We start from the raw sequence: 18386 nt of genomic DNA, 5'->3' as shown, positions 1-18386 counted from the left end.
TCACTCTCAGCCATCCCATCAGGCCTCTCCTGGCACTCTTGGAGTGCCAAGTCCGGAAACTTATGGCCCCAAGAGGTTACCCACAAACATCTTGGGAGTTTTGAAAAAATACCTTAATGTAAGCATCTCACACATCAAACCTGAGGCTGAGCTCAGTGGGGTCTAGGAGGCTGGTACTCAGCACACAGATCCACCCAGAAGAGTCTACTCTTTTCTGTGGCTGGGGCAGAGAACGCTTGTTCAAATAATCTCATCGCACACTAGTCCCCTCCCCCAGGTACAAAGTGGAGGAAATGACCCCAAATGAGATTTGGATTCCTTTGCATTTTCCAGCCTTTTTTTTTTTTTTAAGAAAAAAATTATTCTCTCAGCATAGGCAACAAGTACAGAAAGGCTTTCCAGGAAGGAAAGAACCGAGTTTTATGGGTCATGGTGACCTGATACCAATTCATTCTAGCATCTAGCTCTAATTGGAACCGAAAACCTTGTATTTTTATCTTGCTTTTACAAACCTCTTCAAATGTGAACCTGGGAACCTCATTTGAAACTTCTTTTTCTCTGTCACACTTGGTCAAAATAAACCTTTACTAAAAAAGACTGAAGTTTGCTTCTTATCCAAGAGACGGCTAGAAATGGTGTGACTTAATCTACAGTTGAAAAAAAAATAATAAAGCAAGCACGCAAGCTCTGCCTGGCCACACAGGCTCAGCTCCTGTTTCCTCCGGTGCAGCAAGGGCTGACCTTGGAATTCAGGGCAGCCACTCAACTTCTCTTGACCTCATTTCTTCCATTTTAAAGGGAGATGGAAACATCTACTTTAGAAAAGCAGAGGTAGAAATAAAACGTTGTGAGGAAAGGTAGGAACTCCAATACCCACAGCACAGTTGGCAGAAATGGCAGGATGGAGAAGGGGAGCTCATGGGAAGGGGGGGGTCACATATGCCTGACAACCATGGTAGAGGAGAATCCACGCATCTGACAATTCCTCTTATTCGCCCAAAGAATGGCTGCCAGCACTTGATTAAGTAAACCATCAGCCAATAAGTTCTGAGGGTGAGGTGGCTCTCAAGATCATCTCAAGTCAGATAAGCCAGCTAGTTCCTCTGACACACCCCTGAGTAGAGGATGCAGCATGCTATTTAAGAAGAGAAAGGGGCAATCCATGTATCTCACTCCCCCCCCCAGAAAAGTTTACTAAAAATGTACGTCACAAGGGACCAGAGGCTCCACACAGTACCATCTGGGAGGTCCGTTCTCTGTTTAACAAAGCACTCTCCTTCTGTGGCTAACCACAGTGAAGGACACAGAGGAAAGCAAGCCAGGAAAATACAACACACCCAGCATTCAATGGTCCTCTCCTGGTGGAGCCACGAGGACCCTACCGTCTATTTCTCTAGTGGTTATGTGTGACAACATACATGTCAAAACCAGCTGGAGACTCTCCCTGACTCTTGATGCCCAGACTACTGGCCAGGGGTTCATCCCACAGGCGGTGCTGACAGCTGCATGGTTGACCTTTATCTCCAGTGTCTCCAGAGGTTAAGCTGATACCATGTGATCCAAAGTCCCAAGGTCAACATTGTCTTCCTCAGACAGGATGCTCCAAGGGTTCAGGGATGACCTGCCAGGAGCTAGGGGAAGACTCCACATCCATCTCCTATCAGAATGTTGCTAACTGAAAAACATCAGGACATAAATGATAACAAGTCATCAGAGAAAACAATGGTGGGAGGGGCACTAGGGTCCTCGACAACATTGATAATCAAATAATCACCAGCATTTCCAAGAGGCTGCTTTGTATGTCAAATCTATCAAGGCACAGGGGTAAGTGAGCGTGGCCATGTATCAGTACTTATTACCCAGGGGAACTATCTTGACTCCAGAACCAATGAGACACCAGCCAAGAGAGCAAAGGACCTGGTTGGTTTTGCAAGTCGATAGCCACAGGTACTCAGGCTGTTGCTGTAAACAGACAGTCAAGGACAGTGCATGTGCTGGCCAGTCTTAGGTTAGCTTGACACATAATCTAGGGTTAAATGAAAGGAGGAAAACTTAATTGAGAAAAATGCCCCCATAAATGTCTGTAAGGCATTTTCTTAGTTAGTGATTGAGATGGGAGAGGGCCCACCCCATTGTGGGTGGTGGTCCTGGGTTCTATAAGAAAGGAAGCTGAGCAACACAGGGGAAATGAGCCAGTAAACAGCAACCCTCCATGGCTTCTGCATCAACTCCTGCCTCCAGGTTCCTGCCCTGTTGGAGTTCCTAACCTGACTTCCTCCAGTGATGGAATATGAAGTAGAGGTGTAAGCCAAATAAATTCTTTCCTCCCCAACTTGCTTTTTTTTTCTTTTTTTGGTCACATGTTTCATTACAGCAATAGAAACACTAACTAAGGCGGTGTATAAACAGAAAAAAGTGATGGGGCTCCACTCAAACCATGCATCTTAAGATTCTAATCTGTGGCATTTTCACATACCATAAACTTTATGGTTCCTGGTTTCTTGAGTAAGGGAATCACAGTGTTCCAAACGGTGGTACTTTCCTGTGGGGTTAGGACCGTGAACCCTGTCAGGATCCGTTTGTCAAACCCTGTGGACTGCACTGCAGGGAACCAACTTTAATGTAAACTATGGATGCTAGTTAATCACAAGGCAGTAGTATGTATTGGTTGATCTGTTTCACTGCACAAATACATTAATAGAGAAAAGCATGTGCATAGCCCACATGGGAAATAGGGCTGGGTATGCAGGTTTTCATAAACTACCTGCTCAATTACTCTGTAAGTTTAAAACTATACTATGGGGTCCAACGAATCTGTCAACGCATTCTTAGCTCATAGATCATAAGAAATTAGGCTGAGGGTTGGGAATGAGCCATGACATCATCACAGATCTTAGGTTTTACATGAGCTCACAAATTCAGTAGTGGGGCAGATGCAATGTTCTGGGCAGAGGAAGCAGGAGTCAGCTTTGAACACAAAGAAGGATTCTGAGAGAGGAAGTGTGGGGCCACCCCTTCCTCTTCACACTTGTCCTAGGTAGCTTTAGCTGTCAAATTGACACAGCCTACAGTTATCCGAGAAGAGATTTCCCAGATTATATCAGCCTGTGGGCATGTCTACAGGGGTTCTCTTGATGGTGAATTGATGTAGGTGGGCTCATCCCTCTGCGGGTACGAACTCTTTCCCTGAGTTCTATGCTGTACACAAGAGCTAACTAAGCATCATCCTGTGAGTGATCTAGCAAGCAGCCTTCCTCCACGGTGTCTGCTTCAAGCTCCTGCTTGAGTTCCTGCCTTGACTTCCCTCGGTGATGAACAATGACCTGGAGGGTGTAAGATGAAATGAACCCTTTCCTCACCTAAGTTGTTTTGGTCATTGTGTTCACCACAGCAACAGAACATACTGGAATATCTTTGTTTTCTTAGGACTTCCCAGCAACCCGAGAGCCCATCACAGCTCAGGTTGCATAAGCTTCTATCCAGCTTAGAAAACCATTCTTCAAACCAGCCACTGGGTTAAATAGCTTTATTACTTGAGGTGAAAATAGAGCCTAAAGGGAGACAAGAATTTCTTCAGATATTGTACAGCTCTTAATAAAGCTGCTCATCCTTGCTTCTTGAGGAAGAACAATCAATAAAGGGTGGCTTTGAACAATGCAATAAGCACAGTTCATTTGGCAAGCACGTATTGAGTGCCCACTGTGTGCTTGCTGCTCTCTACAGCAAGAGTTTGTGGCAATTAGAAAGTAATACTGGAGAAGGCTGGGCAGACCCTCCACAGAGGAGGCTAAGAAAGTTGTGTCCTATACACTGAATGGGATGTTTGCTAATAGATTTCTATATGACCTATGCTCTCCCTGTGTGGCCAATGGGGCCTGGTGAGCAGTGGTTTGAGATGGCTTCAGTCCCACCTCCCTCTATGAAGCTCATTAGGAGAACATTTGAGCCACTTAACAGGAAAACACATCAAGATTTCTAATATTTTCATTCTGTCAGCCAGGGGGTTGGCCACCTTTTCTAAACAGTAGCAATGAGCCAGAGCTGGTTGCCCCGCTCTGAGAGTGGTGGCCCCTCCGGGTCCACCCGGAGACGAGTCAGCATGCAGAAGTCAGATCCAAAACCTTTGGCCTGCACTGCAGCCTCCTCCTTCCTCAGGTTTTGAAAGGACTGACATATTTAGCATCCTTGCTGTCGTGCTGAGGTTTACTCTGATCAGTAACGCACTGGAGAAAGGGAAGAACATCACTTGGAGGTTTTCCATCTTCTTCCATCTTCCAGGTGGTGAGAATTGAACTCTGTCCTTTAGGCCTCTTCACAAGGACCAGCCTTCCATCTGCAGCAAGTGTTTCCCCCCAAACCAGCCCGCCTTTCAAAAGATCACGGGCAGCACCAGCAAAGGGTTCAGTGTGTGCCCAGGGCACAACCCCAGGGGTTCCCTGTGATTTCCTCGGTCTCTGATCTGGGTTGTAAAATTGTGGTTTTCAGTGCCTTCGTTTCCTCGCTTGCTAAGTGAGGATAATATAGACACCCATTTTTTGGTGCCTGACTCGAATTAGTCTGTGCCTTAAATAAGGAGCAACTTGGAGCCCCAGTGCTGAGATGCAGGGAAGCTCAGGTGGGCTCTGGGGAGGTGAGTACAAGCAGGTCAGGGGTCATCTCGGCCTTTTATCTCTACTCCCACCAGCAGTCATAGATTAACCTGTCCCTGTGTGACAGGTTAAGGAAAGAAAAATGCTACGTGGCATATTCTACCTTTGAAAACATCACAGTCAAAGGCAATGTTGTCAGGCTGCGGTGTGCAACGCAAGCAACACAAGCGAGGGGGAAACACACAGCACTGCCAGCTCCAGGCTTGAAAAGCACAACCCGCGGTGACAGTAGCCAGCACATCCCAGCGCTGCAAACAAGTCCCACTTTTAACTAAAGGTCCCATGAAGGTCATACATGGCATGATCTCGCAGGAGGGACTTTCTCGGGGCAAAAAGGGAAGAATTATTCTTCACATGTCAAAACAAAGGGCAGCCATGTTGGCAGAGCTGGCTTTGCTCTCCATGGTGGGTGCTCAGGGTCAGGCATCCGTGCAGATATCAACAATGATTCAGTGAGGCTTGGGAAAGAGGCTGTGACCGGGAATGGAGAGAAGAGAGTGGATAATTGATGGTGACCAATTACGGGTGCCCTGAAATCCGGTCCCAGTTCACTTCGTCCTGTGAGTAGCTTCTGCCAAGTGATGAAGCTGATTGCTTCCATGCCCTTACCTGATGTGTTCTACCTGTTTATTCTATCCTTTCTTGACTCCATTTTCAACATATGGGTTCATGGAGCTGAGTCAGTGTCAATGGAGGACAAGAGAAGAAACACTGCATATAAAAATGGGATGGTGAGTGTAGGCGGGAAGAGAGCAATGGGCCAGGGGATGATGACAAAGTACTGGTAATAATGAGGACACAGCTTGCTATCGCCACAGTCTTAACGGGGTATCAGTAACAGCTGCTCTCACAGGCGTGGCTGCAGAGTGAGCATGTGTCTTCTCACACTAGGTGTGTCCCAAGGACATGTGAATGAACATAAAAGAACCAGGGAGAACATTCTAGGAACTGTCTTTAAAATCAGCAAGAAAAATGGTGCTGTGATGGTTCATAGTGACTGTCTCCTTGACAGGATGCAGAATCGCCATGCTGAGACCTCAGAGCAGGAGGAGGAATTGAGACTTAGCTCACTGAGATGGGAAGACCTGACCCAAACGAAGGATCCATCATTCCCTAGACAGCGGCTGCATGGAGCAGTGGAAGGCAGACGAGACCCCGGTTCATCTCTCTCTGCTTCCTGACTGTGGAAAGAGACCGTGTGAGCAGATGACTTAAGCTCCTGCCTCTCTGCCCATGATGGGCTGAGCATCACCCGGAAGCTGTGAGCCCAGATGAACTCTTCCTTCCTGGAGTAGCCTTTGTGGGGTTTTGTTCAAGCAACAAGCTGAGTAGCTAGTGCACTAGGGCCTGCCTGTGATAATCACACCTGGAAAGGAGACAGGAGGAGGGCAAGCCTGAGGCTAGCTTGGGATACAGGGCCAGACCCTACGTGAGAGAAACAAACAAAAAAACATTGAACTGTAAGTGGAGGCTTTGATTCTCTCCCACTTATGTCCCTAAAAGTACATTTGCAAAGTATTCCCACACATTGATGCCAGGTTTCTGCTGCAGGACCCACAGAATGTTTGGCCTTCTCACAGACACAAACTTGCACTCCCTGGGAAAGCACACCTCTACAAGACACAATTTTCCTAAAGCCTTGAAACACTTTGAGCACCACTGAAGCTGAGCTTCTGGAAGGTGCCCTGGGGCCAGCATCCCTGTAGCACAACGGAGCTGCCGAGATATACAGAACCACAGCCACACCCAGACCTGCTCAAGGCCATGTGTCTTGCTGGCTACCTTTACACGTAAGAGGATCGGCACTGTGTAGGCTGCTAGTGACCACAAGGACCCGACATGGCATCTAGCTCAGCCACGGCACTCCCCACCGGTAACTGCCAGCTTCGAGAGACTCGGTTTTAAGACCAGGAGCCAATGTGTCAGAAGCCAACAGAGCTCTGTGGATGTCCAGTAGCCATCTGTCACAAAGCAGCACTTCAGCCAGTCACTCTTAAGACTGTTTTCTAAGGATGTGTTCCTTCTTTTCCTCTCTGATGACCGCAGTATATTGAAGAGAGCTCTGAGGAAAGTTTACTTCCCGAAGGGAAGATGACGGGAAGATCTACCAGAGCCTGGACTGGCTCAGTCCTGCTCTTATGCCACTGCTTTCCCAGGCTCTACGGTCTCTGTCATATCTCATTTAACACTCTGTACTCGCAATGCATATTTACACTTCAGCCCTCCCTCGGTGCCATCTGTTTGCTGAAACACCATGGAGGTAAGTAAAATTGTCGCAAGCAGAAGAAACCAATCTGGAGTATAGGTTTCACCTGATGATCAATGCCCTGTTTGATTTTTCCATCTGCGTGGCTAGCTGGTCATTTGGAATTCCCAGCAGTTTCGGCACTATCTGATAGTCTGGAGTCTGGTGGCCCCCTGGAAAAGAGCACACATCAGCATTTTAGAGCGGAATTCTACACCGAAGCACGCTTGACTATTTGTTTTGTACTGATGTTTATGCTACCTTCGAGCCAAAAAAAAAAAATCTTTTTGAAAAGGAAAAGCACACTTTTATTTTTTATTGAAACATGCCACTGGCTTCTTTATACATCACAGGAGCCTATTCATTTGTATAGAATGGTCATTGAGATCTTCCATCTATTCAACATTCGCTTAGCTTGGTGCAAATGTAAAAGGCAATCCCACTCTGGCCAGGAAGAGAATGATTTTTGGAACAACAATTTCAATCCATTATGGACCCGTCGAATATTTGGACATATCCATTTCTCAAAAGATGACTGACAGAAAGCCAAAGGCCGGTGCAGCTGCTCGGGCAGGCTGGCGGTGTCTGCGGTCTGCAGTGCTGAGGGAGGAGGCAAGGAGGTACAGTTAAAGGCAAATGCACACGGGCCTCGAAGTGCAGAACATATTCAATGTGAATTAACTTCCAAATTCAGAGATGAGGGTTTATGACTTATTTTCAAACTAGTGGATCTGTGAAAAATTAAGAGCTACAAGGATCCAATTACCTCAATGGCAGTCTAATTTATGTGGCATGAAGCACTTAAAAAAATATTGGAAGGTGCATTTAGTAAGGCCAAATTGGTGTTTTCTTGCTGGGTCACAGCTTGAAATCTCATGGAACACTGTGGACTTCAGATTGCTTACGTGAAGTCTGTGTCCCTCAATGAGTGTGCTGCCTCTAGGTGCCTCTGACCCCGTGCCTGGCTCAACCTGTCATGAGTCTCCGACTCCCACAGCTGCCCGTGAGAGGAAAACAGGCCTCCAAGTTTCTGTTCCCTGAGTCTGCAGTCTTGGTGGCATACTGTATTGATTTGGAGCAGGAGCTCGGGAATGGATCAATATCTGTTGGCAGCTAAAATCTTCAGATATTTGTTACAGAACCAGATAGTTGTGTTTCTGTGCAGTAGGAAGGCGGTGGGTGCTCAGCTCTGTGATTAAATAACTCCTGGTTGGGCTGTTGTTGACAAGTGACAGGTCAGCACGTGGTGCGTGTGTTCTGTGATTGCTCTAAACAGTAGTGACCCGTGTTGACCCGTTCCTCTGGCTCATGCACAGTGAAGGGAATTTGTCACTTGCTGGTTTAAAAGCAGCTTCTCACCTCTAATGAGCTCTGCAGATGGAGCAGGGTTCAAGCTGAAACCTGCCACAACCACCAAAACGCAGTGTGGCTAGAGGAGGCGTAAGACCCCAGGGTCTGTGCACTGTTGCCAGTGCCTTGCCCTGCCTGGGATTTGCAGGGAACTGAGTGACACAGTCATCAGGTAGGGTGGGCACAGCTCTTCATGGTGTGCTGGGGCCACTAACCATCTCCGTCACCCTGGGGCACTGGAATCTGAACCTTCATTTGCAAAAGGGAAAAGTGGCAATCCTGATCTTAGGGGTCCTCAGCCGAAATAGATTGTATGAGAATGCTGCTCTGAGAATAAGAGGAGCCTCCATTACCCGCCTCCACCCCAACCCCTGCCCTGCACTCATACATGCCAGGATCAGACCCTCAGCTGGATTCCAGCCGCCCCTTCCCGCACCTTCCCATAGCCGACCTGGGAGGTGCTGGAGTAGGTGGGATGTAAGAGGTGAACCAGGAGAAGACTCCATCTGTGCATACACAACACCTGTGGGGACTTCATCAAACACGTGGAGGTGAGACTTTTCAGTGCTGTGGCTGTTTGGAGAGGTCATCTATGCCCCAATAGGCAACCTCCATCGATGTTCCTGTGAGTAAGGCCAAGAAGCTCACTGGTTCACTAAGGTAGAAGTTGCAGTAATCTTTACTTTGGTGTTGGTATCCTACCTGAGGGAATAAAATGTTGGCCATGACTTCCCAGAAAAAGTTCAGTGCACAGATGAAATACCAAACATGACTCACAACCAGGTACATCATAAAGTGTCTGAAATGCTATTAACATATCAGAAGTAATTTATTTGCATATTATGCACAATCATGCATCTGTATGATTTCTGTCTGTGTATCTGAAGGCCTCAGCATTGACTGAGTCTTCCTTCAGTCACATGGAGAATCTCATCTCTCTCTTTATCCTCTGTCTCTTTGTCTCCATGTGTCTCTTTGTCTCTCTCTCTGTCTCTCTCTGTCTGTGTCTTCCTCTCTCTGTGTCCTGACCTGGCATTAACTCTCACACTCTCAGACCCCAGGTGGCATACCTCTGTAATTCCTGGGGCTTTCTCAGTCAAGAGCAGCTGACGATCAGGCATCAGGAAGCTCTGAGGACACAGAGCTGCTGTCGCCTCTCTTTAGTTCATGTGAGTCTGGGCCAACCTAATAAGGGCAGCTTCTCTAGGCTTCCAGGTACACCACTCAGCTGGGGGCCATGACAAGGAAAGGCTCCTTCTGTCCCAGCTCCCTTCACCCCCAGTGCAAGGGCCTGCTTCCACTTGGGTCACAGGCTTCAGTTTTCAATCACTGGCTGGACTGGTGTCAAAGCATTTAAAGGAGCATAGAGCCTAGGCATCTAGAGGGAGCACATGCCCATGGCCCCTTGCCCAGGTGAGACACTGCCCCTGCCCCTGCCCAGGTGAAGCAAGGAGGGCTCTCTGCCTGGTTAAAAGAACCACAGGGGTTTTCTTCACTTTGCTTTTTTCCGTGTGGTGAATACAGCCATTATCAACCAGCATCAGGACACATTATAAACTATCAAGTACCAGAGAGAGGTGGCCGCTCACCGTGCACAGCGCTTCCATACTGAAAGCTGTGAAATGATGTTTTTTTTAGGGTAGGTGAGCACCAATCTATTAGACTTGGCAGTGCTGACATTCAGCCCTTAGGGCACTGATAATCCTCTGTGGAGGACACTCAGGCTGTCAAACAGTACCCCTGGCTCTCCTAGTTACAGATACCTCCAGAGTCCCAAGTGTGACAGTTGAAGACTGGGTCTCACCCAGCTTAAGGCAGGGGACAGCAGTGATCTCAAGACACATCTTGAGATCAGGGTAGAATGCCTGCCTCTCTGGCTGAAAGAGACCACATCCCGTGGCTGCTGGCTTCATCATCTCTCTTCAGAGTTGTCAATGGAGACTGAGCCCTTTGATAGAATCAATTCTCTTCTGCCTCTTTGCCCATTAAGTAACCCACAATTGTGCTGGTCCTTGGTTTTGCTGTCTTTGTGGGAGTGTATTTGTTTACATGTTCATGCATGGGCAGCTTTTTGGCCCATGTGCCAGGAGTCCAGCATGTGGATGGTGGTATCTAGTTTCCCATTTGAGGGCTCAATTCAATGGGTGTTGCAGCCATGATCTCAATTTCCACTGTGGTGAAATTTACCCAACTCTGTGAATTTACTAAATTCCTTTTAATTGTTCACTTTAATCAAGTAAGGTTCATAGGGCCCAATCATATCCCAATCAATACGTTTTTAAAAATGCATTTAGCCTAGGAGACAGTTTTATTCTCTGTGAAAAATACTTGTGGTTGACAAAGCCCACAGAGGGTACTTCCTCAACCCAAAAGCAAGGAACACTAGCCACAGAAAGACAGGGAAGAAAGAGTGGAGATGGCTCAGTCAGCAAAGTGCCTAGTGTGCTAGAGCGGGGTCCTGGGTTTGCTTCCAGGACCCATGTGAAAACTTGGGTGTGGTGGTGTGTCCTTAAGATCCCACAGAAACTGGAAGGTAGATCGCTGGGGGCTTGCTGGCTAGCCAGACCAGTCTAAATGGTGACCTCCAGGCCGATGAGAGAGCCTGTCTCAAAAAGCAAGGTGGGTAACCTCTGAGAAACCAAAGCTGAGGTTGAGCTCTGCCATACGAACGCAAGCTAAAATACATGCGTGCGCACATAGGCAGACACATGCACCTGCTCACTTGCGAGCACGCACGCACACAGATAGTCACATACCTATTGAATAGAACGAAGAACAATCACGAATAACCTAAACTGTTACTACTTCCCCATAATGTTGGGTGGTCATGAAAGAGTGATCCTGCCCACACATCAGCCGTGATATCACCCAGTAAACTGCAACTTACCTGCCACAACTGAGTGGAAAATAATAGGTTGGTGCAAAAACAAAAAACAAAAAACAAACAAACAAACAAAAATTCCACAACAGGTACTTTGTTACTCAGCATCAGGGTGGCAATAGCTGATAACACTACTTTCTTTGCAGAGCAAGAAGTCAGTGAGCTTGTCTGTTTGTCTGTTGCTTGTTGGAGCCTCAGCAAAAGAGCAATGGATCTTGCAATCATCACCACCACAATGAAGGCCATGATGGACTACTACCCTGTTGTGAGCTATGACCTTTTATAGTTATTTTTATGGATGACACGGCTGGACATCACTATTAAGGCTGAGTTGATAAATATAGCCACACAACAGGCTTGCTTCCCTGGGCTTCTGTTTTTTTGAAGCCGGACAAGAATTGTCACCAATGTATTCACACCTGTGCACACCTCCCTCTTTCTGAGGGCCCGCAGCAGTGACCTGAAAGAGCCTTCTGTCTGCCCTGCCATTGTGACCCCCACCTTGACCAAGGACACAGCATTTACAGAGAATGAGATGCAGAGGCCTCCAGCCCCAGGAGGGGGAAGGGCTCTCTCATTGCACAGGTCTTGTAATTTATTTATGAGATTTCAGCGGTGCCTGGTGTCACAGGCCTTTAGGGCACACTGATGGCTTTAACTTGCCTGATTAAAACGTGAATGCAGAATCAAAGAGGGAGGTCAGGAGCTGAGAGTGTCATTCGCTGAAGGTTCCTGAGCACCAGGGAGGGTCACCTCTGAGCAATTCGACTTTTTTTTTTGTTTAAGAGTTAAGATTTTTGTGACACCAGGAATGTTCAGAGCTACACAGTCAAGGACAAAAGTGAAGACTTTTGAAAGAAAATTTAGGTCCAAAAGAAACCTTGCAGAAATGACCATGAGAGTGCATGGGCCCCGTGTTCCCTTATGCCACCATCTTAAGCAGCCACTGAACACTTGTTGGAACTCAGGTTTTGTGCTACAGACATATTTGCTGATATGCAGGGTGATTCATTGCTCAGATTTTCCGGGGGTCCACCTGGGAACTCATTCTGCTTGTGGTCACTCTGGGCTCTTTCTGCTCTCATCGGAGTCTGCCCTCAGTCCCTCCTCATCTTAGACAGTGATAGTTTCAAAGAACACTGGTCAATTGTTCTTTTTCTCCTTCTTTTTAAATACAGGGGCTGGAGCCCCTCCCGTGTTCACTGTGTCTGAACTAAAGTGACATGTTGTGGGAAAGTCACCCTGGAAGTCATGTGACCCTACTAGTGTCTCCACCAAGGACTCGTGACATCTGCATTAGTGACTTCCCTCATTGCTGTGATCAAATACCGGACAGAAGGTATTTAAGGAAGCGCTTATGTGATTCACACTCACAGGTTTGCTCTGTCAGGGTGGCAGATGGGCGAACCTCCTGACAAACGCTGGGTACCACCGACTTGAGCCCTAGGGGTCCCAGAACTGTGCTCAATTCTCCTTTTTCATTCAGTCCAGGACTCTAAGCCATACAACGCTGCCACTCACACACAGGGTGGGGCTCTGCCCTACCTTCAAAGCCAAACCCAGAGGTGTATTTCCATGGAGATTCCAGAGTTCAAGATGAACTGTCCGGATGCCCATAGCACTGCAGCCTCAGTCTCAGGTCAGGGGATTCCCTAGAAAAGCTCCATTCTTCCATCGTTTTTACTCTGATTTTTGCTGTCCAATTTCTGCTTAAATTCTGCAGGAATGCAATAAACTAAAGGGCCCTCAAACCTCTTTGTTCCTCTGTAACTTGAAGTTGCCTTCAGCGGCCAGGAGACAGCACACCTGCCTGTCCTGAATCCTCTTCCTCAAAATTTCCCTTCCGTCCTCCTTTCCAGGAGGCACTCCTGCCCTCCCTTCAGCTTGCTCCACACTTCCAGATTCATTCCTAATGAGAACAACAGGAAAGCTATGGGAAGCCCTGCAACAGGATTTAGCAGGAAAGCTTTGGGAAAGCAGCTATAAATAGTGACCAGGACAGATGATGGCAACAGCCCAGCCTCCTCCCACAAGAGGCATGCACGTCCTGACTCCAGTCCTCCAGGAGGGCAGATATGCCATGCCTTTGGGATCCCAGCCTCGATGCCCCAGACACACTTACCTTGTGTACTATTAGCTTGTTGTCCATTGTGATAACACCACACCAGAGCCTGTGTGGTGCATAAGAAAGAGGAAGTACCTTTCTTTTCTGTCTGGCAAGCATTCCCCTCCACCACCCGGCTGTGTTCCAGGATGGATAAGAGCATGGCAAGGAGCCTTCAAAGAAGGAGACCCCAAGACAAGAGACCTGAAAGAAGGTAGGGGCATGGTCTGTTACAGCAGCCTGTCCTCACAGGAGCCCAAGAGAGCATTAGATCCTTCCTGGTGCACAGCTCTCAGAGAGCTTAGCACCAGGCCCTACCTCCTAAAGGCCCAGTGCATCTTAGCACCCCAAGCTGGGGATGCAGCTGAGGATGAAGCATGCCTGGTCCCTGGCACCTTCCTCTGCAAGGGTGGCTTCACCATCCTGTCCTATGAGTCAGAGAATGAAGCTTGGGTCGGGGAGGAAGATGCACTGTTCTAGGCTTCTAAGTCAGGCTTGGATGCAGGAGGGATTTGAGGTGCCAGCTTCCTGATGGAGAACACAGACTCAGACCTCTGCTCTCTGGGCTAGTCTTCCATGACAGCTCCAGTAGCTAGGCTCCTTCCTTTATTTTTGTCTTTCTTATTCTTTGTCCAACTGAACACAACTTAAACTCTCCAAACAGAGGAATTGATCCAGGAATTCATTTTCTTCCTGTGCTGTTTGGTTTCATGAGGGCCCCAGTGGTTGCAACAGAAATTTCTGACAGGCCCAGCAGTCTGGCAAATTAAATCGTCCAGCCCAAGCAAATCTTGACCCCCCAATTTCCTCAGCTCCCTAGGTCCGCTCCTGCCTCTTCCCTGATAGGGTTTCCGTTTACCTCCCCATGGGGGCAGGTTAAATAATAAAAAGACTGAAAACAAAACAAGCTTGTGTTACAGGCAACCCGCCGCTGTATTGCTTTTTCATTATAGAATCGAGAAACGGACCACGAAGAACAAAGACACCACTGAAGAAAGGAGGAGGAGAAGGAGAAGGAGAAGGAGAGCAGAGGGGAGACAGAACCTGGAGTCAGAGTTTCCTGAAGACAGCTGGGGGGTGATGCTACCTAGAGCAGTTGGTTCTCCTCCGTCCCTCTAGGCAGGAATAGACAGTGCGGTGCTTTCTACATTTATGAATGAGAAAAGAGGCCTGGATAAAATATGGCTTCCATGGCCTGCCCCAAACTCAAGCAAACTCAGCCTCCTGTTAGGTAAGCTGAGCCTCGCTGCCTACAGCTAGCCAACACATTTTGCTTCCTTCACAGAGGCTGTAACCTAGGATCTCTCTGTTCAAACTTCCAAAATTCAGAAACGTCACTCTTGCTTCTCTGGAAATGAGCCAGGATTATACAGACCTTCATAGGGTACCTATGGAGTGTGCCTGTTTGCTTGTGTGAATGTGAGTATGTAAGAAAGAGAGACGGTGTTTGCTGGGACAGCACTCACCACGATTATTACTTTAGATGCCCAAGGAGCATGAGTATCCAAGTGCACTCCTGGGAACTCACTGTTGGGGATCTCCTCAGGTGGACTTAGAGAGAGAGCCTCCAGGTTATCTAAAGAGCAGAGACCCTGGATCCAGGCTCAGGAAGAATGGTCCTTCTCTGAAATGCCGTGCAGGGAAGCCTCAGGAGATCAGAACCTGCTCAATCCGACCCTGAGCAACCCCATGGCTATGAAAGGCCGGGATGGGAGGGTCACCGGAGAGGCAGGGGCTCCCAGTGACCCTGCAGACCGAATAACAGTGAGACCAGAGGACAGAGCTGCTGCTTCGGCTGTGTCCTCCAGGGACTCGATATTTCTGACTCATTTTTATATTGTTACTGACTGGGGATGGAACATAGCTAGGTCTTTGTCCATGCTCTGCAGGAGTTCCACCACCCAGCGGTAAGCCTAGCCCTCTCTTCACATTTATTTTGAGACAGGGTCACTCTCTCCTGCCCAGAGCAACCTTGAATTCACTCTGTACAGGCGGGCTTTGAACTTGCAGTTCTGCCCCATCCTTGCTAGCAGCTGAGATGACAGGTCTGCTCCGCCATGACTGGCTCATGTCCATCTTAGTCTGTCAGGCAGACGTCTTTGTGCTCTGAGGTCACCCTGGCGACAGTTTAGATGTGGTATTTATTCATCCAGCTGGTAATTTCTAGAAGCAGTCTTTGCCAGGATCTCCTGGGTTTTCAGTGAACTGCATGTGTGGGGAGCAGAGATACCTGATTATCTCCCCCTTTTCAGAGGCTCAGCAAATAGAAATGTGTTAAAGGCCCTGACAAATCCTGCAGTCAAGACACTTGCTTTTTTTCTTACTTAAACTCCCTTTTCATGGTCTTTTAGACTAAGTGACTTCTTTAATAAAGAACTTATAAGAGGTTGATGACATGGCATGATCCATACCACGCTTGTCCAGAAAGCTTGGGGGCCCAAGTTTAGATGCTGGCACCTACGCAAAAGTCCAGGTGCCTTGCCCCAACTTGTGATTCAGTTGTGAGAAAGGCAGATAAGCTGGTACCAGGAGCTTGTGGCAACGAGCTAGCCTAGTTGGTGAGTTCCAACTAGGCTAAATGGAACACCAGCCTCAGAAAAGAAGATAGGAGTGACCAAAGAAGACACTTAATGTTGACCTCTGATGTACACACACACACACACACACACACACACACACACACTCAAAACTCAGGAACAACTGGGTCAGTAGCAGAAAGGCCATCTTCAGAAACAGGAAGTCCTACTGTTTCAGGGAAAAAAAAGGTGAGAAACTCACTAGAAGCAAATGAAAACTTTGCTCAACTTCACAGTGCCTGTCAAGCAAGCTTCTCCAAAAGCTAAATCTGAAGATGGATCAACGTCTGAGATATCGACGGCCAGACAGCACCACGCCATCCTTCCTGCTCTGCTCTCTCTTGGGGACACCAGCTTGCGCTGTTCAGTCGGTTGTGAAGCTGTCTACACTAACTGCACACTGCCCTGTTCTATGCTCACTGCCTGCTGTAATGAGTCCCACCGTGGGAGGCCGTACCCTTAACCCTGCCTCTGCCAGCTGAAACAGGTTCTGAAGAGACTGCAGAGCTCCGCTGCAGCCTGCACCCGCTGGCTCTGGGCTGTCAGAACTGAGCGGCTTCCCAGCCTTCTAGCATCCTAATAACAGGCTTTGTGTGTGGCCGGGTTTCTGGCGGCCCTCCGGTGTCAGGCAGGGACAAAGCTCACCTTTCCTCCAAAGATGCTTTTCCAGCTAAGACAATGCAGAGTGCTCTGCCTCTGTCCACAACCAAGTGTACATCACCTCCAGCTCAGACTTCTCAGGCCCGAATACCCACCTTTAAGCTCTCATTGCTGTGCTCTCACCACAGCATCTGAACAGCAAGATCCAGGCCATGACATCTCCTCCCAGGACCTCAGATGATGTAGAAGTGAAGCTCACAGGCCTGCTGCCCTCACAAGCCTTCTGCCTTGGCATCCTTTCAGAAACCTCCCCATTGGCTGGGAACTGCAGATGTATCCATCAAATGGACAGAGAGCCTTTGTTCCTATCACTGGAATGTGAAACCTGGAATTGCTTCCTACCCCAACACAGAATAGGGCTGTTGAGACAGGGAGGCTGTGATGAGAGCCTGTGGTTTCCAGAGAGTGACTGAGATGTCTGAGCCCAATGTGGGTCTACACACATCTTCTTCACCTACCTGCTTCATCTCGAGCATAGACTTACCCTTCCCACCTGGGCTTCAAACCCTCATCCTGGAGAAGAATCTGCTCCACCAGCAAGTCAGATGCAAAAGTGTGTTGCCTGGGAAGGTTTTCGGAGCAGCTACTTCATGCAAGACTCTTGGTCAGTGATGTAAGAGGCAGGACACATTGCTCCCAGATCCAGAAAGACAACCAAAGGAGTAAGCTATCAAAGCACATGATAACATGGAAGAGTGAGACAGTACCAGGCTGTAGTTGCTCTTGTGTATCCCAGCTCGCGTTTCAGGAGCTGTCTCTCTGGAGTCCACTTGGGTCTTCAGGAACCATAAATCAGAGTAGGCTATGGAAATGGACAGGTGACCCAGTTCTGGTCCATTGCAGTTCTCTGTCCTCAGAGTGGTGTGGAGAGGTATGCCTGCCTGAGCTGGAGTTGACATATCATCTGATAAGACTGAGAAAAGACTTCTTGCTGAAATTGAGGAGCTGGGGTCTTGTGCTGGGCCCTGAAGGAGGGTCATTAGTCCCTTGCAAGCCTAGAGACTCTTCCTTTTTGTGTTGAGTGGTTCATCACTTCCCTTGGTTGCAGTCTCAGCTCTGTCCTTCTCTGTCACTGCCTCTGCCACATGGAAGAACCCAAAGGAAAAAGTGAGGGAAGGACTGCATATAAGCGGAGACAGAAAGGAGAACCCCAAAGACCTTGTGGCGCTCCCAAGCCCAGCCATGCTTGCCGCATGATTTTCAAATATGAAGCTAGCTAATATGGTAAAGTGACTTTCTGTCCCTGACTTGGGTAGTTTCTGTCAGCTTGAAACAAGCTAGGATCCTTTGGAAGAGGGAACCCCAGTGGAGAAAATGCATCTACCTGATTGGCCTATGGGTAAAACTGTGGTGTGGTTTCTTGATTGATGTGGTAAGGCCCAGCTCACTGTGATAGCCGACCCTGGGCTATTGGTCCTGGGTGCTAAAGGAAAGCAGGGTGAGCATGAGGTGAGAGTCAGTGAGCACAACCCATTTGTGGCCTCCACTTCAGTTACTGACTCTAGGTTCCTGCCCTACTTGCATTTCTGTCCTGACTTCCCTTAGCAATGGAGTTTGACTTGAGACTCATGCGCTGAAACAAACCATTTCCTGCCCCACTTGGTTATACTCGTAATGTATTATTGAAGCAATAGAAAATGTAGGACAGCTCTACCCATTTCCTAGGTGTGCTATAAGTTGGTAACTTTATGTAAGATAAGGGCTTGGCTAAAGTAAGTGGAGGAGTGGCTGTAAAAATACGGGTTACATTTTTGTGGGCTCTATCTGGGAAGTGGGACCCCAGGATTCCCTTAGCATGAGATGTAAGGACTGTGGGTGCTGATGAGGCAGGCACTCATAGATCTTGATTGATCACCCATGCCTTAGAATAAGAAGTGCTCAGTAAGCTGACCTTAGGACTGGAGCAGACAAAATCTGATGA

The 18386-nt window shown here is 48.1% G+C and overlaps 1 long non-coding RNA gene across 1 annotated transcript; it reads right to left on the bottom strand.

The window, feature by feature from the left end:
* Positions 1-7231: 7231 nt before the first annotated feature.
* Positions 7232-16671, bottom strand: LOC132653516 (uncharacterized). The gene is made up of 3 exons (XR_009591247.1): positions 16561-16671; positions 8696-8946; positions 7232-7494 (listed from the first exon to the last, which is right to left on the bottom strand). It is a non-coding gene; the product is annotated as an uncharacterized LOC132653516 (long non-coding RNA).
* Between the last annotated feature and the right edge of the window lie 1715 nt (positions 16672-18386).

The sequence above is a fragment of the Meriones unguiculatus genome, chromosome 4 (genome assembly GCF_030254825.1).
Source record: "Meriones unguiculatus strain TT.TT164.6M chromosome 4, Bangor_MerUng_6.1, whole genome shotgun sequence".
Taxonomy (NCBI): domain Eukaryota; kingdom Metazoa; phylum Chordata; class Mammalia; order Rodentia; family Muridae; genus Meriones; species Meriones unguiculatus.
The sequence above is the reverse complement of the archived record's forward strand: the minus strand, read 5'-3'. Positions and strand labels throughout refer to the sequence as shown.